This window comes from Ambystoma mexicanum, chromosome 3p, assembly GCF_040938575.1.
Source record: "Ambystoma mexicanum isolate Mex_15411 chromosome 3p, UKY_AmexF1_1, whole genome shotgun sequence".
Lineage (NCBI taxonomy): Eukaryota > Metazoa > Chordata > Amphibia > Caudata > Ambystomatidae > Ambystoma > Ambystoma mexicanum.
In genome coordinates, this window is record NC_090925.1 from 959,834,655 (window position 1) to 959,859,560 (window position 24,906).

At 41.7% G+C, this 24,906-nt stretch overlaps 1 long non-coding RNA gene across 1 annotated transcript in view; it reads left to right on the forward strand.

The window, feature by feature from the left end:
* LOC138581153 (uncharacterized) overlaps positions 1–23,266 on the forward strand; it is a 373,986-nt gene extending 350,720 nt beyond the window's left edge. Inside the window, exon 3 of the long non-coding RNA XR_011304455.1 lies at positions 23,205–23,266. This is a non-coding gene — a long non-coding RNA (uncharacterized lncRNA). The remainder of the gene's footprint in view (positions 1–23,204) is intronic.
* The last annotated feature ends 1,640 nt before the right edge of the window (positions 23,267–24,906 follow it).

Sequence of the window (24,906 nt, forward strand, 5' to 3'; positions counted from 1 at the left end):
CCACATAGCATAGGATAGGGGCCAATTTAATGAGGGGTTTGGTGTCCCATTGCACACAAAGGCGAGATAAGCATTTCATCATGTAAAATCCCCAATATCCATCTCAGAATATTCATGTGCAGATTTCTAGAAAGCTGTCCTCAAGCTGCATCTGATCAACCGAAAATTATTTTTGGGACCCCGACTTAACAAGAGCTATAAGGGAACAATTGATTATGATCTATGCGTAAATATGACGATCATAAACATTTGAGAAAATGTGTAACAGATGATAGGCATTCTGCTCATTGAATGCCCAATTTTTCAGTAATATAGTTTGGGTGGAAAAAAGGGAAAATTGTAGTGTCGTACCAGAAGGTCCCACGGTCATCAAAGAAAGGTTAGGTGACTGCTGTTAGGCAGATCATATGCAGTACCCTTTGGGAACACCACACACAGTTAAGACTACAAGTGACTTTTTACTTATGCTGTAATATTTCTCTCTGAAATCTATGTTTTTTTTTTTTTGCCAAACCGTTAGCTTAAAACGGTTTCTTTTTCTCGTGCACTATTGTAAATTCGGCGTGGCCGTGGGAATCTGTTAGAGGAAGGTACCTTCTGTGTTTACTTGCAAGCGTGCTGTACGTGATGCAACGCATGGCATACTACGCATTGCTTACGGAGCCTGGCGAGTGGATTGCGAGGAACAGCTGTCTTCAGCAATTGGAGGAAATGGAATTGGCCGCGACAGTGACGGACAAAAGGAGGTGGACTTGGATGATTTCTGGGGTACATGGTCAAGCAGATTTCTTCCTGTAATGAGCGGCTCTGATGGAAACAGTGATTTTCGATGTCGGGAAAAAGGTATGAGTCTCTCAATCATTGCGTATATGGAGCTGCTTACCAGACCTTGGGGGCTGTTCATATCGCACAGCGCCATTGTCTCTCTTGTGCTGACACTTTGCGTCTTTTTACTCATTTGTATCACATGCAGCCTTCCCATGCGTGTTGGCGCTCTTGTTCTTCTTCTTGGAGAATGTTTTCTATTTTGAGCTTGTTTGTGATCAGCAACTTGAGACATATGTGCGGCCTTATACATCTTTACACACGGCCCGTTGTATGTTGATGTATGGTAATGTTGGTTAGGAACAACCAGTCCCCCAAATATGCGCCATACCTGTCTGTGTGGCTCTTTAAAAATGGCCAATGACTTCCAAGTAGGGGGTAAACAGTGAACCAGCGTTGTGCAGCCACCTGCTATACTACGTCGGTGTGTTTCTGTCAACGGCATGAGCAGCACATTTCACAAAGAAAGCACACATTTTTTTTTCACCGTCATTTGTGGCTCGTTCACCTTAAGTGCCCCAGGTTTGAGATTCGATTTGTCGGGGCTTTTCAATATATAAAGATGCTTCCTGATAATCCAAGAAACACAGAAGGTTACTGTGACATGTATATATCCTGCACATTCTATGACTTCCTTTTCTCTCTCTTTTGCAATATGAGAGTACATGTCTTATTAGACATTGTGGGATTTTGGTATAATTTATATAAATGCTCATTAGAATGACATGTGATACAACTGAACATTTACCTTGGTGTTAGGGGATTGGTGGGGAAATGTGTTTTTGCATATTACTTAACGACTGATACTATTGTGTTGATACTGTATGCAGGGCGCCTTTTCTCTGGGTCTTGTGTGTCAATGGTTGTGCACTAGTATTGGGAACACCCTTGTAGTAATACATCTTGTGGTTGCTGGGGTTGGTGCAAGTAGTCTATGGCGCTGTTATGGCTAAGCGGTTTGGTGGTGTGTGTTTACTTTTCTCATGTGATCTAGCAATCTTGTGCTGATGTGTGTACTGTAGGAAAGGTTGTCTGTGCTTTTGTGTAGGGCTAATGTGGAGTACTACTCTCTTTCCCTTTCTCTTCTATTCAGTCGTCTGCACACTGTAGTCGTGTCACTAAGCACAGACGGGACGTTATTTTGTATATATCTTGATTTGGTCTTAGGTCACTTGTTTTGAGTGGCTGCTGATGGATAAATGTTTGTTTGCGGTGGTGAGTTTGTTTGAGACTATATGCATAGCAGCGCCAGCATATTTGGAGTGATGGGTCTTTTGGGGCTTTGTTGAGGCTTTCTCAGGTTCCTGTTGGGGGGGGGGGATATTACTTGTTGTTCATGATTTGTGCTTGTTGCACTGTCTAGATGGATAGTTTATACCTTTTGAATATGGCCACAGCTTTCTGGAGGGTGGTCATGAATAGGTCTAGTTTTGTACATATTGTAACTCATAGTGGGCCCAATCGCTGTTGGGCTCTTTTTTGTTCAATTTACTTGTATTTTTGTGCCTTTTGTTTTGTTTGTCTGTTTAGCAAGGTGTGTGTTGTTTTTTGCTCTGACTCGATTAACCATTGTCCATTGTTTATTGTTCGTCATTTTGATGTAATGCACTTTATTGAGGTCATGCGAATGGTGGTTATACTAATTTATGCTTTAGAGGGATCTAAAGTATGGGCTTATTAGCTATTGGTACTTGGAATGTTAAGGGTCTGAGGTGTCCTTCTAAGAAGAAAAAATTCTATCCAGATTATGGAGGGAAAAGATTGATGTGGTTCTATTTCAAGAGACACACTTTGAGGTTAGCAATGAGAACCTCCTTACTAATTCTAGATATACAAAAGTGTGGTTGAATGGTTATTCTACTAATTCACGAGGAGTTGGAATTTTGGTAGAAAGGGCTTGGGTGCAAGTGTTGATAAGATAGTTATGGATGATGCAGGTCGGGTTATTTTAGTTGATATGAAACTTGAAGATAGACTGTTTACAATCGGCTCAGTTTATGGCCCATGTGCAGTGGGGAGTCTCTTTTTTGATACTGTAACTAAACTTCTGGCTGACATCAGGGGAGAAGTAATCATTTTAGGTGGGGATTTCAATTGTGTTATGGACTTCAAATTGGATAGATCTTCGGTGTGCTCTTTTACTGGCCACAGATCTAGTAGAGAATTTTGTGATTTTGTGGATAACTTTGATTTGATTGACTCTTGGAGAGTTTTGCATCCGAAGACAGTAGAATATTCATTTTACTCTCCGGTTCATGATTCCTTTTCAAGGATTGACTATTTACTTATATCAGATCATATAGCTGAGACGATAATCGAAGCTAGAATGCGTGAGCGACATCTTTCGGATCATTCTTTAGTTTTGGTTCGATTGAGTCTTGCTCCACACTCTCCGGATTGTGCTAGGTGGAGGCTGAAACCATTTGTTCTGAAAGAGGAAAAAGCATTACAATCACTTTCTGGTTTTGTGTCAGGGTATTTTGCTGTTAATAAGGGTTCGGCTGATAGTTTAATGGTTTGGGATGCGTTTAAGGCCTCTGCTAGGGGTGAATTGATTAATTGGACATCTAGAGTGAGGAAGGAACGGGAGGCAAAAATGAGAAATATTGAGCTGGATCTGGGTAAATCACAATCAGCGTATGCCTGTACTGGATCAGTGAGGGATCGCTTAAAGATGTATAGGTTGTATGAGCAATTGCGTTTGGAGTCTGAGATTCAAGCGGACCGTGGGACTTTTTATTCTAAACACCGCTTCTGGGAGAGAGGGGATTCTGGGGGTAAACTGCTTGCGAATAGGTTGAAGGGTTTGTGTGAGAGGTCTTTTGTCCAGAGATTAAAAGATGAGTTTGATATGATTATTGTGAAAAGGAAGGATATTGGTGAGTGTTTTCGCATTTATTATGAATCTTTATACTCTGAAGAGCATGTGCCGTTAGAAAGTGATCTGGTGAAGTTCTTTGATAAGATTGAAGTTCCTTGTCTGTCTGATGAGGCCAGAGAATTTCTGGATGCTCCTATTTTGGTGGAAGAGGTGAAAGAGGCCATTAATAAAATGAAGTCTGGTAAGTCACCTGGCCCAGATGGACTGCCGACTGAGTTTTACCAATCTTTTGCTGAACAGTTAGCTCCGGAATTATGTGAACTCTATAATTGGTTTCTTATGGAGGGTGTTTTATGTCCTTCAATGAGGGAGGCAGTGATTACGGTAATCCCCAAGGAGGGGAAAGATGCATCGAACTGTTGTAATTATTGCCCAATTTCACTTTTGAATGTGGATGCAAAATTATTTACGAAAATTTTGACTTCCAGGTTGGATAAATATATGGGTTCGTTAATTGGTAGGTCTCAAGTGGGTTTTATGAAACAACGTCATGGATATGACAATATTAGGACTCTCCTGGATATTCTGAATTTGTCATCCTCAGGACTTGATGATATAATTTTCATATTTCTTGACGTTGAGAAGGCATTTGATAATGTGGCTTGGGCTTTTTTAAATTTTACTTTGGTTAAGATGGGTTTTGGTCCCCTATTTATAAACGCTGTTGGGGCATTACAGTTGGGTATTAGTGCCAGAGTCTGGGTGAATGGGGTACTTTCATCTTCTTTTAGATTATTTAAAGGCACACATCAAGGATGTCCACTATCGTGTTACCTTTTTATTTGGCTCTTCAGCCATTTATGTTATATATTCGGCAGTCGAATTGCCTATCCGGTTTTAAAGTTGGTGAAGTTAAAGTTTTGGCGTATGCTGATGATATAGTGATTGTTCTTGGTAATCCGGTCGAAGGGGGTAACATCTTGAAGAATATGATTTCTGAGTTTGGTGGGCTCTCAGGTTATAAAATTAACTGGGAGAAGACGTTTGTGTTTCCAGCTCGAGACGCTCAGGTGTGTAGACGATTATTAGATTGGAATTGTAAATGGGAAAACTGTAGGGTGAAATATTTAGGTGTATTTTTGTCTAAAGATGTGAAAGGTATGGCAGAGTTCAATATAGATAAAGTTCTGGAAAGCATGAGGTCTATGCTCCGTAGGTGGAGTAGGCTCTCTTTATCCATCTGGGCAAAGGTTAATGCTATTAAAATGGTGCTCCTACCTAAGGTTCTGTACATTATTCAGTCGCTACCTTTAAGGTTTATGAAAAAGGTTTTGGGCCGTGTGGATCGGGTCTTTCAGGAGTTTCTATGGGGAGTTTCAAAGAAACCAAGGATACCCAGGTATTTAATGGTTAGGAGTGTACATGAGGGGGGTTTTGGTTATCCTAGCATTGAAAATGACTACAAAAGTTTTTTGATAAAAAAATGCGTATCCTACTTCTCCCTGAATTAATCAGATGTTCCAGTTTGGGCTCAGATAGAAGAGTTAAGATAAGATCCTTCCGAATTGAATCACTGTACTCTCTTGGAAAGTTGCCTAAATCAGTAAGTACATTGCAGACTGTCCTTGCTTCCAAAGATGCAGTCACATCATTGATTGTAAGTGGGGGGCAGGGACTTCATTTTTATGGGGAGGACTCCATTTGGCAGAATCCGGGGTTGCAGATCAATAATAAAATGTTATGCTGGAGGAGTTGGATGAACAAGGGTATATTGCTTATTAGAGACGTGTGGGATGATGACGGTATGATATCTTTTGAGTCTCTGAAGTGAAGGTTTATGCTACATAATAGGGAAATGAGGAGATATAGATTGTTGAGAGATTTGATTTCTGAGAGATTATTAATGCTTACTGACCCTTTGTTACAAAGACCAGAAAGGTGTAGTTTTATTGTAGTTGCGCCTCGGGCAGTGTCTAGCTATTTGAGGTTGTTCCCGGTAGAAGAGAAATTTAGATCTTCATGGAATGCTCTTTGACTTATGTGGTGTGCTGAACTGGGTGGAGATATTTCTATGCAGGAATGGGAGGTTCTATGGAAGGTTCCAGTTAGGATGAAAATTGATCTAAATGTACGATGTATTCAACAGAGGCTTTTGGGGCGTCTGTTTTGGACTCCAGTTAAAATGCACAGATTTGGCTTAAGGGAGGATAGTATGTGTTGGTGTTGTTCTATGGAGGAAGGCACCTTGCTTCACATGTTATGGGATTGTTCGAGGGTTAAAGGTTTTTGGAGTGAGGTTTTGGATAGAGTTGATTTGGTCGGGAACATCTCTTTTCCAAGGACACCATCATCAGTTCTTTTGAAATCACCAGTGGGCACTTATCACTTCAGCTATGCAACTCTGTGTTGGGCTAATAAGGTGTTTTTGGTGGCGACTCGTCAAATTTTACGCCTCTGGAAGACGAGAAAGAAACCAAGTATTGATGAATGGTTATCGCAGGTGCAGTTGCTCTCAAGATTTGAGAGGATTAAGTATTCTACTTTACATAAAGAAGAATTGTATAGGGAGCAGTGGGGGGCTTTTAATGAGCTCTATGTGTGAATTAAGTGTGGATGGGCGATGGTTTTTGTTTCGGAGTGGTTCATTTTCTGTTGTGTTCTTTTTGTTGTGTTTGTCTTGTGCTGTGTGGTTGTGTGTTTGTGTTTTTTCTTGTTTTCCTTTGATTTTTGGCTAGTTATTTCAAATTAGGTTTGTTACGATTAGTAGAGATAATTGATTGATCTTTCTTATTTATTCTGTACTATTTGTACCGACGTGTATAATGCTTTATTTTTTCATTTTATTTGTAGTTTTCCTGTTATCATAATTGTTGTTTTGGAATGATATGTATTTCTTTTGATAAATCTTTAAATAAAGTTGTCCAAAAAAAAAGACTACAAGTGACAGTACAAATTCACCTTTGGTACAAGCCTGTCCTACACAGTAAAGTGGTAGCGATGGCTGAGCAGCCAGACTTAACTCAAGAGTAAAGTGAGCAGTAGCAGAAGTTACACAAAGGACAGCAATTACTATCGTTCAAACAAACACTGACTTAAGGTTTCTGAGTAAAATAATATACATGTATTTACACAATCATTTGCAAAACAGTTCACTAAGTAAAGAAGCAGAAAATCACAATTTTAATACACTACAAACTAACCAATGCATTCTGGACAAGTTAAGCTCAAAATGAAGTGTGAGCAAAATGGCACTCCAGTAATTTAAAAAGGGAGGCAGAGACAAGGTTATTCAAAATCAAGCAGCACCAACAAGTAAGTAGGCAGGGCAATCTCGAAAAGGCTTACTACAATGAGGATTCAAATCAATAGGCCTGGGCCAATGTTAATGGTTCAGAGTCTTTGCAGAGGATCACTCAGTTCAGAGTAGTTCGCGGTTAAGCCTTTGCACAGAGTTCGAAACGAGGTTGGTCAGGAGAAAAGTTACTTAAAAGAGTAGAGAAGGACAAGCCCTCGGGTTGGTGAAAGATTTAAAACACTTTCACTGTGGTCGGACGAAACGAACAACCGGGTTTGAACAGGACCTTTAGAAGAAGAAGAATGCTGTAGCTGCGGTGGTAGTTCCTGGCAGTTCCTGCAGGCTCACGGTAACTGAAGTGACTGGCGGACTGACAAGAAGGTGGAAGACTGGAGGGTCCTGCGCTGCCCAGGGAAGAAGCCAGCAGTAGAGCAAAGCGTTGAATAAAAGGTGCGCTCCTTAAAAGCACAAAGGGACTCTGTCAAGCTGGCTATTCGGTTTCCTGTGGCACAGCAAATTTGACCAGCTTGAAGAGAGAGGTCCAGGGGCTTTATGAGCTGGTTGGTACAACCAGGCTCAAGAGGAGAAGACTCCTTGCGGATCTCCTCTGTCGACGAAGTTCAGGTGATCCAGACCTGCAGCAGGGCTTCACCGGGATGTCCAGTAGTTGCAGCAGTCATCTTCCTTCAGCTTCTCGTTGGCTCTCTCGATCCAGTGGCGACTCTGCCTTCCAAGTCCCAGAGACCTGCTTTTTATGCAGTTTTCCCCATTCACACAGCCTGGCTGTCAATCACACAGCAGGGGGGCAGTCCTGGCAGGACAGACACCTAGCCAATCAAACAAGAGTGTGACTTGGGTCTCCAAGGAGAACCTGTGCAGGGGTCCTAAAACCCTCCCTCACATCCTGTCTACCTAGACTCTCAGGCGCCTAAGGAGGGCTTCTGGGCAGAAGCCCACCAAAGGCCGGCGAACAAAGGAACCAAACCTGGTTTGGCACGCAGAGTAAAACCCATGAAAGACCTTTACAAAAAGAAATGGTCTATAAACCCAGCCGGAACCAAATAAAATCAAATGGGGTCCAGCGGATTAAAGTTTGAGGCTACTAACTTAGCCTAAAATAGTACCAAGGCTATTTTCAAACTGTTCAAAATACGGTAGATACTACTGCCACCAGCCAAATCTTAAAGAAAGGGGAACAAAATAATGTTCATTGAGAAACAGACAAAAAGGGATAACTATTAACCTTTTCTAGTACTCTATGGAAGATAGTTTGTACTGGGTCTGTGAGCTTGAAAAGACTAATAAAGTCAATGGCAACTTTACATGGTTTGGGAGACAGTAGTCAGTCCCAGAAAATGGAGTTAAAAGTGGGAAATCTGAAAAAGACAACCCTGTGTCACTGCACTAAAGGTTCTGTGTGACACACAGTAAAAAGATAATGCCTATGGAGTAGGTGAGGCTGCACAGTCTATGAACACAAAAATGCAAAACACACAGCAAACCACATGTAGAGTGGGAAAAAAGGCTTACACTCTTACCAGGTGAAAAAAAAATCCTAGAAATCCAGCAAAGCTGCTGAGGGACTCAGTAGGTAAGGGAAATTAGCCATTCTGGAGAATTCTCCCTTACAACTGCCTGAAAAATATAGTGGCCCTCATTACAACACTGGCGGTAACCAATGGTGCTATTTGCCGCCGGTATTGTAACGAGTGCGCCATGGTGCAATGAGGAATTACCACCCCATTCCAAGGTTGGCGGGGCGGTAATTCCCCATGCACCATTGGCCCTTCCCCATTCCCATTTTTGCCCCTAGTGCTCAATGGGAATGGGGAAGGCGTTAATTACGGTACCGCAAATTGCAGTACCGTAATTACCTCCAAGGTCCCTTTGCGGGTCCCTACTTTAACGGCTGGTCCAGACCAGCCGTTAAGGTCGGGAGCCGCAAAGGGACCTCGTAATTAGGCGCTAAGGGGTTAACGGCACTGCAGCATTTTACAGCGCCGTTAACCCCTTAGCACCAGGGTCGTAATGAGGCCCAATATCTAGAAATATGGCCATCAGTGATATAACATGATGAGAAAGGGTAGTTATTAAAATGTGAGATTTCTAGGTACCACAGCCAGATCCAGCCTCCTGTTTTGTCATATGATTGATGGGGTATCCTCCCCTGGCTGCTCAAACCACACCTGCATTCACTGGACCTATCCACTTGCAGAGGGGGGAACCCTTGACCACTGCCCAATCAGTTGTGCGAGGAGAATGACACAGCCATGATGTCATTTGACCTATAAATAGGATACTCCTCCTTAACTGGAGATTCTCTCTACAAAATCCATGTGTGCAGCTGACTGAAGATCTGGAGCTACACTTGCAGAAATTTGGCCTAGTCCTGGAGTGAAGCAGGGAGCTGGAGTGACTGGTTGGGAGGACAGAGTGAGGCCTTTATTGACCCCTTTGATGGTCCTGGCAGTGGAGCCCTGGTGCCATTGATAACTATAGAGTCCTTTTCTTCTGTAAGTATAGATCTCCACAGCCATAGATTAAAAAAGCCCTATCTATTTTAGAACTAATCCTCTATTCTATCTGTTCATGAAATTTAGTAATTTTTCTATTGAAAAGTATTTTATTTGTCTGTGCACTTTGGTAACTCTCCCCTTGACAAATACTGTATTCCTCTGTGCATTTAAGTCATCTTTCCTATGGAACAAAATCATCTCTTGTGTATCTGTTGATTATAGTTCTCTTTCCCCTGGAAAGTCCTTTGTTGGTTTGCATAGTTAAGTATGTTATTTCCCTATTGTTTTGCTTAGTAAATCAATTAATTCCCCCATTGAATTTCACGGAGCAAGGTTGTTGCAATTCGAAATCAACAATCATGTGCCAGTGTGGTTATTTAATTTTTATAGTCATTAAAGTGTTGACCCGAAAGAAATATTCCCATTATGAGCTAAAACCAAATTTGTCCATGTGTCAAATGGTGTGTTTAAAAACACATCCCAGTTGCATCTGTCATATTAAACCCAAACTGTTGTTCCCATTGTGAGAATCTCTTTGCCCAAAACATACCTGTAAGTTGTCCCTGTCATTTCCCTAAAAACCGGGGTTCCTATGTGCCTTTCTCATTGTTGACAGTGTGTGTGTGTCATTTCCAGCTCTACCTAAAATTAAGGGGATTTCTAATTTCATTTTACTAAATATTTCTTTTCATCCTTTAAACAGTGATTTTCCTAGAGCATTCCCCTTCCTCTTTCAGATTCTAAGCTCGGATTTGCATTGCCTTTCCTCCGTTTCTCGTGGTTTAGAGCTTGCCTGTCATTTCCAGCTCCAGCTAAAATGTAATGTGATTTCAATTTTGTTTTTTTTCTAAAAATGTATTTTATCCTTGGAAACTTGTTTTTCCTATTCTATCCTCCCGCTCACTGATTTTGAATTGCATTCCCATTATTTTTTGGGATTTTCTTTCTCATGTGTTGCCTGTGTTAAATGCAAATTGCCTATGTGTGCTAGCTAGTGGGTTTTGAAGCCTTCTTTGTTCTCTAGTGTAAACATCCTGAAGTACCCTAGTGTGCTGTCCCATAGCGGTAATATTAAATCATTGAAAACCCAGTTTACCATTGCCACAGGGGGGAGCGCTTAACCTTCCTGCAATCAGTTGAGGTAAATTATTTGTCATTGCTTTTCACAACACAAATTTGGTATGACATTGAAGTATATCTTAACCTGGTGATGTTCTAGAAGCCTGTGCATTGTGTTGCCATGACTTTAGTGGCTGCTGTCATATTTTTGCTCTGATTGTATATTAAAATAATACATTAATAAAGTATTCATTGACAACACACTGGCCTGGTTCCTGGTCGATTGGGACAAAGGGTGCTGGTGGAGGTTGGGTGGGAGACGGGTTGGAGGCCTCCTTAAAAAACACTTGGGGATTGTAAAAATACAAAGCGGTTTAATTGTGCACAGACCCTGTGCAGGGGAAAAAGGTCCCTGACTTGCTTGTGCTGTGTAATATATCGTGACAGGAACCATATCTCTCCTGCCCTAAAACCTCTCCACTAGCTACCAGTGTCTGCAAAGATCAAATTCAAGAGCCTTTGCATCATCCACAAAGCTGTCTGGGGCCTTGGGCCTCTCTACATCCAGCTTTCTCTCCCTAAACACCTCCCGACCAGAGTCCTTCGGTCTTCTGACTCAACTCTCTGCAGGTCAAACATTTCTCCAAGCAGAGAGTGGGAGGTAGATTCCTCTCCTCGGCTGGCTCCTCGATCTGGAACAGCCTTCTTCCTCCCCTCAGACATTAGCCGGATCTTCTTAAGTTCTGGAGTATTCCCAAGACTTTCCTTTTCTCCTCTTCTTTCCCTCTCCTCCTCCTGTGCTAACTCTTCTCTGCCACTGCGACTGGGGCCTGTTCCCTTCAGAGTCATACAGGGGCCAGACCACCCCCTACCAGTCCACCCAGCATCCCTTGCCAGCACTTGCCCTCAGGAACTCTTTTCCGGACTAGCCCAACCTGGTCCTCCCTGTCCACTTGCCCACCCAGCACTTGCCCGCCCCCATCCTTGGGGGCACCCTTCTCCTGTACTTCTCCCTCTACCCCTCCTGAACTTACCTACTTGTTCTTGCACTTGCATTGTAGGATTGTCACAAGGCCAATATAACCGTTTTTTGTTGCTGTACTTTGTTATTCCCATGCCCCCACCCCCATCTTGTCTTGTGGCATCTGGAAACACTTGTGTATAGGTGCCATACAAATGTCCAACAAATACAATACATAGATATACATTCTGGAAGATAGAGTGGATGAAATGGAGAAGTCCTTAGCCGAAGTAACAACACAGCTCCCCGCCAACTCCACAGAGATGGAAGGGCTCTGGCAAAAAATAGTACAGCTGGAAGACAAATGTGAAGACCTTGAAAATAGGTCACAAAGGGATGACATCTGGCTAAAGTTTCTTCAAGAAGATACAGAGCGAGAGGGGATGGTAATAATGATTGAATAATTGTTTACCCTGCTGTTCCCAGAGGAGTAGCCTGCAGTGTTTACATTTAATAGAGCACAAAGATTGCCCCCACCCCGGGACCAGTCAGAGTCAAGCCAAGCGACATTATTTTTACTCCACATCCCTACCTTCTAAAGTTGCGCGCTGAACGAGTGAAAGGTCAGTTTGACTTCAGGGGCTAAAAAATCCAACTCTTCCAAGATTTATCAAGCGTCACTCTGAAGAAAAGGAGGTAACTCAAACTACTACTAACAGAAAAGTTACTGAAAGACAAATTGAGGAACGGGTGGATTTCCCTGAGCGACTTGCAGTTTGAGTGGCACACCCAACACAACACGGTTAGATCTCTGGAAGAGGGATGAACACTCCTTGGGCTGGACATTCCAGAACAGCTGTCAAATGTTGGACCATTCCCCAGCACAGAAACGGATGGACCCTCATGGAAAAAGAAGGGCCCTAGTTCCAGAAGGAATAAAGAATTGAACTGACTGAAAGTAGCACTAGGTGTGAGGTGACAATAAGACTAGAGGTGGACCCTTTGGTGTGCCTGTTAATGGTGGAAATTAGTGGAAATAAGTTATGTTGAGCACGTATTCAAGGTGATCCGGTGGATAATACTCACGGAGCCTGCAGGATTATTGCGTTAGCTGAAGGTCCCGCTTTGGGGTTGCCAAGGGAAGTCCTGATGGGAGGAGCCCAGAAAGGGGAGTCCGAAGATGGCTAGTGGACCCAGAAACCCATTAATATGGTTATGTGATATAGTTGGGGAAGTCGGGGCAGAGGGGGGAATGGGTAGGGGAGCAAGAATGTATCAATATGGAGAATGTCACCGAGCAAATCCACAAGGTCAAGAGCGGTACCTGGCTTCTCGTAAGATCAGTTAGGGCATTATTTCTGCCACACATTGATGTCACAGGTTTTATTTCTGAATGTTAGGGGATTGAACTCCCCAGTTAAAATAGTGTATTTCTTCCTCCATCTTCTTAATGATCTTGTGGTGGATATAGCCCTTGTACAGGAAAAGCATTAGCTGCAGTCAGACTGGAGACGAATGCGCAATAGGGGTTAATGACGTTCAATGCTTCGCCTCATTGATAGCAAAAAAGGCAGGGGTGGCAATCATTTGTAAGAACGCTCTGCACTTGCACGCTCTGAATGCTTACAAGGCCGAGTAGGACCGCCTATTTCTTTCTTCTTTGTTATTACATTTGCCTTTCATTCCCATGTTCCCTCCCTGTTGCCCTGTGGGTGCTTTGAAACACAATTTACTTGATGTATAAGCGCCTTACAAATGCACAATAAATAAAATGGATTGGGGTTGGAGGTTGTGACATCCCTTTCGGACCCTGACGGTACGGGTCAAGTGAATTTCATCCCACACCTAACTTGAGAAATTGCGCGCTTTGCAATAGGGGAGATCTGACAATGTTGATGGACAAGCTCCTCGATCATACAGAGGGTTTAAAGTTACAGGGGGTACATGCTTTGGCAAAGTTGAAGCGAACACCTGATCTTCTGGGATTCAGAGATGTATGGCAGGAGTGTCATGGGAATTAAAGAGATTTATCTTACTTTTCCTATACACATGATATGATATGATATTTATAACAAGCTTAATACCCAGAGCCAAGGCAGAGCACGTTTCCACTGAGCTATCCTCCTGGGACAAACTACAGATAGGATCTATACAAGGACAGACTACATCTTGGTGGTCGAAGGGCTGTGAGGGTATGTAGAAGAGTTGGTTATTGTGCATTTCACTTTCTCTGATCATGCCCCATTGTTACTATGATTGGATTGTCTGCAGTTAAGGGCTCCTGAACACTTGTGGACACTACAGAAGCATGTATTGAGAGGTACTACTGTCAGAGATGAAATAGAGACGCAGATTACTGAATAATTTGAATATAATAAGCCGCAACACGCATCATATAATATCAATTGGGACGCACTCAAAGCGGTGCTAATGGGTATATTCTTATCAATGCACACTCACTTAGCTAAAATGAAGAAAGATGAGAAAGAATGGCTGCTTAATGAGATCTCTGTGGTAGAACAGAAGTAAAAAGATAGTGGATCGATGCAGATCTGTGGGAAATGTATAACGCTCAAGGGGCAACTCAATACGATGGAGGTTAACAGAGCAGAACGATCTTTATTGAACCTGAAAAGTATGTTTTGTGAGCCATCTAATAAGCCCAATAAATTACTAGCTAGAGTGTTGAAAGCCAAAAAATCCAAAAGGCAAATGAAAGCACTAAAAGACTGGGAGAGTATCAGTATGATGCCGATGGCATTGTGGGAGCTTTTCAGAGATTTTATGAGGAGCCATACACTGCAGTGAAGGAGAGGGAGCAAACCTCTAAAGAACATATAGGGGCAGCGTCACTGAGGCATATTACAGCACAACAAAAGCAAGAGCTAGAGAGCTCTATTACTGTTGAGGAAGTTATTTGTAGTGTTAAAGCTTTGAAGCTTAACAAGGCCCCAGGACCTGACAGTCGGATGAACCTTTTCTATAAAACATTCTCGGGATCATTGATTAAACCGCTGACTAGCCTATATAATTCCTTCTTAACTTCTGGTGTCATCTCTGATACAATGACCCAAGCCATGATCCCTGTGCTCCAAAAACCATGTCAGGATCTGGAGACCTCTGGGTCCTAGCACCCCATTGTACTCTTGAACACGGATGAAAACATATTTTCTAAAATTCTTTCAATGAGGCTAGAGAAAGTGCTTCCTGACTTCATTCATTTGGATCAGACTGGCTTAAAGTGGGACATCAGACATTTGATAATATCAGAAAATGTACTCCCCTTATAGGCAAAACCACTAGGTTTCTAAAAGATCATGCACTACTTCTCTCTTTGGGCACTGAAAAAGCCTTTGACAGGGTCAATTGGGCTTTTCTAAAGAAGTTGATGGGGTTGGACCCCAACTGGATCAATTGGATCGAGACCATGGCCCTCATTAGGACTCCGGCGCTAAACCATGGTGCTATTAGCACCATGGTCCATGCCGGAGTCCGCCATGGAGAAAGGGGGAATCACCACCCCATTCCAAGGTTGGCGGGGCGGTAATTCCCCCTTTCTCCATGGCCCTTCTCATTCCCATTTTTGCCCCATAGAGCTCAATGGGAATGGTGAAGGCGGCAATTACGGTACCGTAAATTGCGGTACCGTAATTGCCATCAAGGTGCCTTTACGGGTCCCTACTTTAATGGGTGGTCAAGACCAGCCGTTAAGGTCGGGAGCCGCAAAGGGACCTCGTAGTAAGGCGTTAAGGGGTTAACGGCGCCGCAGCCTTTTACGGCGCCGTTAACCCCTTAACGCTGGGGTCGTAATGACCCCCCATGTATAACAAACCCACAGCAAGAATTGGAGCTAACAGTACTGCCAGTGTCCTCTGTGCCCCATTTGTATTAGGTGGGGGAACTAGGCAAGGGTGTCCCCTGTCCCCCTCCTCTTTGCGATGGTAATGGAGCCATTTGCACAGAGTGTGAGGGTGCAGACTGATATCCAGGGAATTTATTTTAGGGGGCAGAGTATACAACTGCTCTATTTGCAGATGATCCCTTTCTTTCACTGCGTAATCCCCTTCAGTCTCTACCGGCGGTACCGGCGGGGTTTAAAGTCAATCTGGACAAGTCTGAGATTTTGAACTTAACTATGCCTCCCCTAATGTGTAATCAGCTTAAGACAGACCTTCCATTTCGATGAGCCAAAGATGGTATTAAGTACTTTGGAGTGCAATTAACTGCCAATGTAGATAGGCTGTACGATATCAACTAATCTATTTTAATAGAACAAATGAAGGCTGACCTGCAAAGATGGAGCAAAGGCACCATCTCCTGGTTTGGTCTTTTTTTTAAATGAATGTGCTTCCTCCTCTATCATACTTTGTTCAGGCCCAGCAAGAATCCCTAGAAAGGCACTCCTAGGGCTGCAGAGTATAGTCACATCATTTATCTGGAAGAGAGGTAGATTGGCTAGACCTTTATTGAGAGCTGGTACTGGATCAGGGGGATTCCAGGTCCCAGACCTTCAGGCGTATTATGTGGCAGTGCATTTACGGATAGTAAAGGAATGGTGTCAAATAGAATCCACAAAGCAGCAGTTGGCGATGGATACAGCAATTGGAGGTATCCCGTTGTGGGGAGTGCTCTGGCAAACAAAGGGTAATAGACCGACATCAATTCATCGAAACATGTTAACCAGGACAGCATTTGAAATATGGGATACATTGGCCATGCTGGGAAATCTAACTACGTTCCCATCGCTGTTCACACCAATACATAGCAACCCACACTTTGCATGCAGAGGGGTCTATTCAAAGGTTGGAGAGAGACTATAGGTTGGTGTATGGCAGACATGTTAAAAAAGGGCTACTATAGTTCTTGTGCAGTGCAAACAAGAATACAAACTGCAGGAAGGTGACCGATTCCAGAACTTTCAGTTGCGCCACTGGGTGAAGGGTGCAGTAATAAAAGAAGCTGCAACTAGGGAACTACTGTCATTTTAAAAGTTTGTAACATAAACTAACACCATCTCCAATATGTATAGCCTCCAGCTCAATGGGATGGAAAGAAAGAAATGGGTTTACATGACTGTGTGGGAAAAAGACTTGGGGAGACCAATCACCAATAAAGAATGGGAAGGTGTTTGGGGGAGAACCATAAAGGCGACATCTGCAGTACAGCTGAAGGAGGCTGCATATAAGGCGCTGTTAAAATGGAATTTCACGCCAGATAGATTGTGGCATATTTATCCAGATTCGGCAGCGGTCTGTTGGAGGGAATGCGGGAACAGAGGGACAAGGATGCACATATGGTGGGAGTCCCGGAAAATGAGACTATTTTGGGAGGAGGTACTCGCATATATCTCTAGAATCATTGAACGCTCCTTTCTGCTCAATCTGGGCCTAATTTTATTGGGCATCCCTGACAAAGTTCACTAACGAGGGCAGTATGATAATGACATTAAACATGCACAGATGGTAATAGCAGCCAATTGGAAAAACAAAGATATGCCCCATATCAACCTTTGGTGGGCAAGATTATGGTCGATCCTGATGATGGAAAAGATCTCTGCAGACTTAAAGGATGAGAGCGAGCATTATGATTTGAAATGGAGATCGTTGCTACCATTTACAACATCTGAATTTATATACAATGCCTGCCCTCAGAGACCTTGGGCATTGAACCTATTCAACACCTTAGAAGTGCGATGCGTCCCACTTGAAATCCAGTGAACATGAGAATGCAAGCTTGTCCGGCTCCCCAAGCAGGAGGTTCTGTGTTACGAACTATTGTGACACTCAGTGTACTTTAGATTTCATTTTTTATTTTGAATCTACAGGGTATCGGGGAGGGGAAAGTGTTTGAGGGCTGGGGGAGTTGAGAGAGGAATCAATGTGTTTGTTAAATAGCAAGATGGAACTGCTCAACTCATATATAAGATTGTTCCTTGCTTTGGGGAAAAAAAAGTTCAGGTTGAACGTCTGAGGGAGGACTATCTTGAAATGAACTTAAATAGCGACCTGGGATTAAGTGACATCCAATTCATTCATCAGGGACAGCTGGTGGATGAAATAATAATTTGCAATTCATATTTATGGTTTTATTTGCTAACAGTGGATTGCAAGGGCGAAAATTATTTTCCCTAGTCCCGTTGCTCCTCTGAAGCTCGGTAGTCTTCTTTCTCTGTAATGACTATGTTTGGAAGCCTCAGGATATAAGATTAACAAATCATGCATACCTGCTCTTTTAGCGTGCCTGTACTTCCAGTGGGAAAAGGAAAAAACGAATTATCTATGATTCTTTTTTTTTATTATTATTTATAATTTTATTATTATTTATTGGGAATTGGCCCATTAGCTGAACCTTAAAATCTGCACAAAAAAAAGAAAATCAGGTCATAAAGAAAACATTCACTACAATTACTGCAAAAAAAAAGAAAAACTACAACACTTAAAAGGTTAAAGAAACAGCCATAACGAATATTCACAGAGGGAGGCAATACGAAACCTAACAATAACATTTAGCTAGATTTAGCAAATAACATGTTCCTGTTGAATAACACGAAATATCCTAAAAACATTTAATTCTGCATCCTTATTGTTGCTAATTTCCAGGATATTTGCTTGCCCTCCATGATTTGGAACCAAAATTCCTCCAGCGAAACACATCTAAAAGGTTTTAACAAATGGCCAAAGAATGTACACATAAGAGTGATAAAAAGCAAGTCAAACAACGACCAAGTGAAATAATGTCTCTATAGCCTTCACAGAGATGGCAGGATATCATAGGCCTTTCAACACTGGGACAACAGAATCTGAGAAACTGCATTCTCCAACGGGCATCTGGGAATCTAGCATGGTAGTTGGCAGGCCCATTCAGTGGTTTGTCAATTAGCATAATGTGCGAGAATAATTTGTAGTTTTTAAACAATCCAATAGTTTGAATCCAATCATATCTCCACATTCTCTTTTTGACATTTAAACAGTTATTTATTAGTTGATCCATGGAGTCATCCAACTAACAAAAGACACACCAAGAATGAAAAATATTTTCTGTAGGATTATTCTGAAATTCACTTGAAGACCACCAAAGAGAATTCTTGCAGGCCACCAACATTTTCCTGTACATCGATAAAATGTTCCACTTTACAATGGCACCACAGACGTTAAACCCAAAAACCGTAAAATTGGAATAGGAACCCCTGCTGGATGGTGCAAATCCTTATTCCATTATAACCCCTCGAGCAGTAGGTCCTGTTGAGGGTAAACAGGCTTTCAGCCCCACACGTCAACACAGGGACAATTTTGCAAACAAGATACACAAAGGAGTTAACCACCTCCAATATGGAACGCTGAAGGTGCCATTTAAAATTTATGAAAACTCTTTTTTCTGTGGTTTCAGAATTAAAATGTACTTTTTTATATTAAAAGTCAATTCATTTCTCAGTGCATAATCTTGAAGGGCTATAAGTTGGTGCTGCAGACTAATTGGGGTCATATCCAACAGAACTAGGTTGTCAGCGTAAAGTAACCAGTTTGTATGCAATCTACCCAGTTTGGCTGCAGCATCTGTTACCCCATTGATCGCTAGGTTCCTGTGGAGCTCACGTCGGAGGTGGCCGTTCTAGGCAGTGCGGCTTGACGTGGCACAGACCCAATGCAAGGTTTGAAAGGTTCTTTCCTCTAATCTCGCGGTGGTGCTGGAGATACCGGCCATGAGGCTTGCAGTGTTTCTGGCCCCCTGAGACCCTTGCTGTGAGTGTTCCTGGTGGTGACGGTCCGTTAGGGGAAGGGTACCAATACTGGCATTTTGTTGTGGATCCGGTCGACATCGAGGTTCTTTTCCTCTTCAACTACATGCTTAGAGTTCCATCATACTCCGGCAGTATGTCCTGGTAAGCGGCTCGTCATCTGGTGTAAATCATTGGGCATCCGTTGTGTTCTGACGTCTCAACTACTCTTTTCAGTAAAATGCCAGTTATAAGGCTACACACTACGCTTAATAGGGATAAGGGTACAGATATGTCCACAGAAATTGCCTTTAGCCCTGGGTCCCAGCCTTCTATTAACCGCTCTGATGTTGTAGGCGTGGTGGATTTCTCTACAATCTCCACCCTCTGCTCTTTATAGGAGTGGTAGCCGGTTGTCAGAAGTCCTTGCACTAAGTGCCAAAATGAGACAAAGGCTCCTGAAAGATCATCCCCTGGCCATTAATAAAGTCTGTAAGAATGCGGCCAATGAAGATCATCATACTCCTCCTACAGCTATGCTATCACTGGATAAGGTGTTTTTTACTCATGATGTCCATGGGGGTGTACATTTGGCGCCATTAGAGGGCAAGGAACCTGACAAATTAGAAAGTCATGTGCCTATGTGCTCTCAGATTTCTCCTTCTCGGTCGAAAAAAATAGGGGAGTGGTCAGGAGAAGCCTCCTCTCGAGGTATTAGTAAGGGGTTGTGTGACTCCAACATCTCAGAAAACTGGCTGGTCCTCAAGGAATATATGTTGCAGGACCTTGCAGCATGTCTAAACATCAAGGATCTTCAGGTATGGGTGGCTTCTATGGGCCCCAAAATGCTTGTGCTTCATCCATTAAACTTGGAAAAGTCTAGCCTGACTGAGCCCATAGGAGCTGAAAAGTCCTCTGAAACCCCCACTTTTCAGAAAAGGGTCCATCAGGGATGCCAAACCCACCTCTAAGAGCCCCCACATAAAGGTTTGTTTTCACAGGTTATGGTAGCTAAGCCTGCTCTCTGCCCAGTTGGTGAAGCTCCATCGAGTGATACTCTTCTCCCTACCAAATCTGTTACTGCAGTGGACCGCTCAGTCAGGAAGGATATTCACTTCAGAAAATCAACTATGGCAAGAATTGTGGAACCCAGTGTAAGGAGTTTCGTTATGAACTCCAAAAACATTATCATCACAAGTGTGGACAAACCGAGGGAGTGGGAATCAAGGGATGTACTTAAAAACAAAATCCTAGCATGGCTGAACCAAAAAGTGGGCTATAATTGTTTCAGAACCCAAGACTTGAGAGTCCATCGTAGGATACAGATTAACAACTGGTGCTCCACTGATAACACTGACTGTATTGTTATTGGATGTGGTTTAAGTTCTTTACCCTTGTTTCTGAACAAAGTTACAAATCTGCAGAATACGTCGTCCTCCTCTTCTAAGTTAAGAATTATTTTGAACTGACTTGTTCCATCTTGATTTTGTATTTTTGGTGTAGTTCTCTGTTTTATTCCAACTTGCTTATGTTTTTAGATTTTGTGCTCTATATGTGAAGTATTTATTAATGTAAATTTATTGTTTGTCGGCGCCCTTAAGCCTCAGGTTCAGTGATGCGCAGTACAAATAAATAAAAGAAAGTAAAAGTCACAGAAAGACACAAGCATTAGTGTCCCCAATGTCTGAAATAAAGGAATTAAAAAGAATGGGGGCTAAAACGCACCCCTGCTTTAGCCCTCTTTCAGTAGGAGTAGGAGGAGAGAGGAGCCCATTGCTATTTAATCAAATATGAATAGAGGTATTCGAGTATAGGTTTTTGATTAGTAGCAAGGACACCCCCAATTAGCCAGTTTTCTCCACAGAAGTGCACAGTTTACGTTATCAAAGACCAGTGAAGAATCAATACATGCCACGTAAATGCCCATGGTTTTTGCGGAGGATCTATATTTAAACAAATTCAGTATAAAGCCATTGAGAGTTGTTCCCGTGCCCTTCATGAAGCCTGACTGGAATAAATCAAAATCGCCCCATTTCTACCACCCAAGAATGGAACTGACATGCCAACAATTTCACAAAGATTTTACTGGGCGCGTCTAGAAACACAGTCGGGTGGTAATTGCTAGGATCCGATCTCTCTAAAAATGGGAACCATAATTATCTAGGAATCTTTCTGCCATGAGACACATATATGTGGTAGAGAGAAATTTAAATCTATTGATTATACAGGCCCAAAGGGACCAAGAAAGATGAGAAGTCTTGAATTGATCCCTTTGGGAGAAATCAGTTCAGTTAAAGTGGTGGTAAAATTGTCTTTATATGATAAGCTTTCTTCCTGCTAAGCGCCCATCAAGATATTTTAGGGGAACAAGGACATAACCAATGCTATCTTTGAAAAGACTTCAGATCCTATATGCATTGGAAGGTTTTGTCTTACATTTTATTCATAAATTGCTCTTAGCATGTATGTTTCAACAACTGAATTTTTGGTTCATGCAACCTGGACGGCAACCGATCTCAAGTCTTGCCAAAGAGTGCGCTTCTCCACAAAACAGTAAAAAAGGACATCAATTGGGGTCCTGCTTAAGGGAACTGCAGGTTCATCTTCACCAACTTTATATAACCAGCAAGTAAAAGACCAATGGTGAAACAAGTACATGAAAATAGGTCTCTGTAGACTAGTCAGTGTACAACACGTTTTGAAAAATGGGGTTCAGTACTGCCCTCGAGAACACAATGAGATATGCAATTTCCTATGCTTATAAGTGTTACATTTCTCATTTACTGATAATCTGAGCTCCACCCCAAAGCCATCACTTTAACCCTTGTGGAAACATCTGAAAGATAATGGCAATTCTGTACGAGCTTCACAAGTTTACAAGTGACAGAACTCTGAAAAGAGATCCAGGGAAGAAAAGAGTAATTGTGTCTGACCATAAGAGCAAGATGAAAGCATTTCACCTCAGACCTTGTGTGCATTCAAAATATGGGAGAATAGGTCCATGCAACTGATCTATATTCAGCAAATCATTCTAAAGAGATGTATTCCGACACCAGCTTAATTAAGCAAGCTGCGAATAAACAAACATGATGATTGACCGGAATGTAAGACAACGGAATGTAAGACAACAAGCTAAAATCATTCCCCTCTTTCTTCAGTAGGGTCCATTACAAAGAATGTGTCAGACATATTCGCAGAACTCAAGATGGTGAGGAATATGACACTTCCAATGAGGCCATGACTCACCATTTTCTGTGACCTGACCATGGTATGCTTCATCGAAATGGTTCAAAGCATTGATGATAAGGAAACCAATAATAAATAATGTGGTCTTATAAATACAGTAAGATTTTATTGTTGGATCAATGGCCCAAAGAAATTCAGAATTTGGGATTATTTGCGAACCTTTGAAGAGATCTGGTCAAACTACTTACAATGCATATTCATCAAATCTCAGATCACTCACAAAACCTCTTCTCATTTTAACTTGTACAGTCTGTCTTCCCAACACGCTCTCTCTTAACATACACATGCATACACTAGGACTTTTTCCTTCTGCTTCCTGAGCTAGGAATTATCCTCATTTCATTAATAAACCTTACTGCTAGTACGCTATGTGAGAAGTAACCTAAAATGTGCAGAGTTACCTTGGAGAGGGGAAAAGGAGGTGAGGGAGGGGTGGAGAATCAGAATGGAAGAAAGATGGTTTAAAGAATCAGAAAAAGGGTGAAGTAAATAATGAAAGCTAATGAAAGTGTAAGGCTTTATATTTTTGTTTCATGATCTCTTGACAGAGATTATTCGTAAAAAGCATGCCTTGTTTATATTGCAAAGTTCTTCCATGTTAACGTCTGACATTTAAACATTATTCAAATATATAGAAAATGAATAAAATAACTAATACATAATAAAAAAAGGAAAGCAGTGCATCATAGAAACACGGACTGCACCACTTGTACTGTGTTTACAATCCAATACTACTATAGAATTTACAATTTTGTTTTTCTTTGAAGAATTGACCAAAACATCACGAAGGATGAGCAGGACTGAAGCAGAGAAGAAGAAATTATTAAAGGTATTGTTAGCCATTTTGCCTTAAGTTATGCATCTTGATTCAGTTGCCTCATGAAAAGGACTTACATTCATAGAACTTGCTTTTCATGTATGACACTTGCTTGATCGAACTCCAGGCACAAGCGAATACTATATGTAATGATATCAAGGACAACCAGGGCTGCTACGTGGCATAAATAACTATTGAGATAGGTCCAAAAGATACCAATAAGAGAATAATACTCAATATCGGAGAAACACCAGGTGCACAAGATAACCCAGCTTTATTCAACAACAAACGGCAGCTGGGAGAGCGTACACAAATACAATCTCAAAAAAATCAATAGGAACAATACATTTGTATATCTCAAACTCATCATAGATGATGATGCAATTAGCTATTACCATAAAACTTCCATTCTAAAACTGGATTGCATAGTACAATATAGGCTATGTTATGGCCTTGTTACACCGACAGGCGTTTTTTCGAAGTCATTTTTAACAAATAAATTACTTTGAAAAAACATATTGAAATACATGGGATGAGTGGGTAAGAGATTAAAAGGGGTCGGGGGTTGGGGTAGGGAAATTAATAAAGGAAAGGGGGACTTGGGAGGGGGAACTCCCAAATATTAAATATAAGAATCAATTAGTTTTTTTAAAGTAATTTCTTTGAAAGAAATTACTTTGAAAAAACTATTGTCGATGTAGGGACATAGAACCATAGGATATCCGGTTTCTACAAGGGAACTTAATACTAATTGGTTCTTCTATATCTACTAGCTCCTACTAGGTAAAACCTGTTACAACGTTGAAATTGAATTAGCCTGTCCCTGCTTGTCCATCACTAAAAGAAAAAGAAGCACCACTGGGTTTGGAGGTTTTATTCCTCATTATATCATTGATACTCTGTCCTGATGAAGGCCCGGTTTGATTAAAGAGGAGACCAAGGTTTGGATGCGGTCTACCTCTACCACTTGGGCTGAAAAACACTGCGTTGACACCATTCTCTGCAAATTCATCCATTGCCAATAAAACACCCTTTGAGGTGATAGGTAGCAAGCACCTGATAATCAATAAGAAGCCAATTCATGATTGTTCATATATTTGTTTTTCACTTGTTTTTGATGTATTCTATATGATAGTACTGTGTTTTGTCCAAACCCAGACTACATTGCGTCGATATGAAAAGATGCCTAATGTGAAAAATTGTTGGTGACATGTTTTATGTGCTTTATGTGTTTTTAATACAAAAAGAAAAAACAGAGACTCAAGATGAGTCAATAATAAAATATGATGTTCTGTCACAAAAATAGTATGGTTTGTTATATTAGGAGTTGATATAATGTATGACTTCAAGGTGTACACTTGGTCCTGATCATTAAATGTCAGGTAAAATGCAGGAGTAGGAGGCAGTTTGTGGTTCTCTCTTTCTTGCTTAAGGAACCAGTACCCTAATACATCACAAACCCCTCAAAAAAAATATAGGGTATAACTTGTTGAATAGACATCTTCATGTGGTGCCAAGTTACGCATTGAGGAAGGAGGGATGAAAGAACTGCTATGATCTAGTTAAAGAAAATACTCCATCATTTGTTCCCAGGCCTGAGGCTATCATTGTCAGTCTTGCTCGTGGCCTTGGCATGTTGCCTCTGTGTGTGG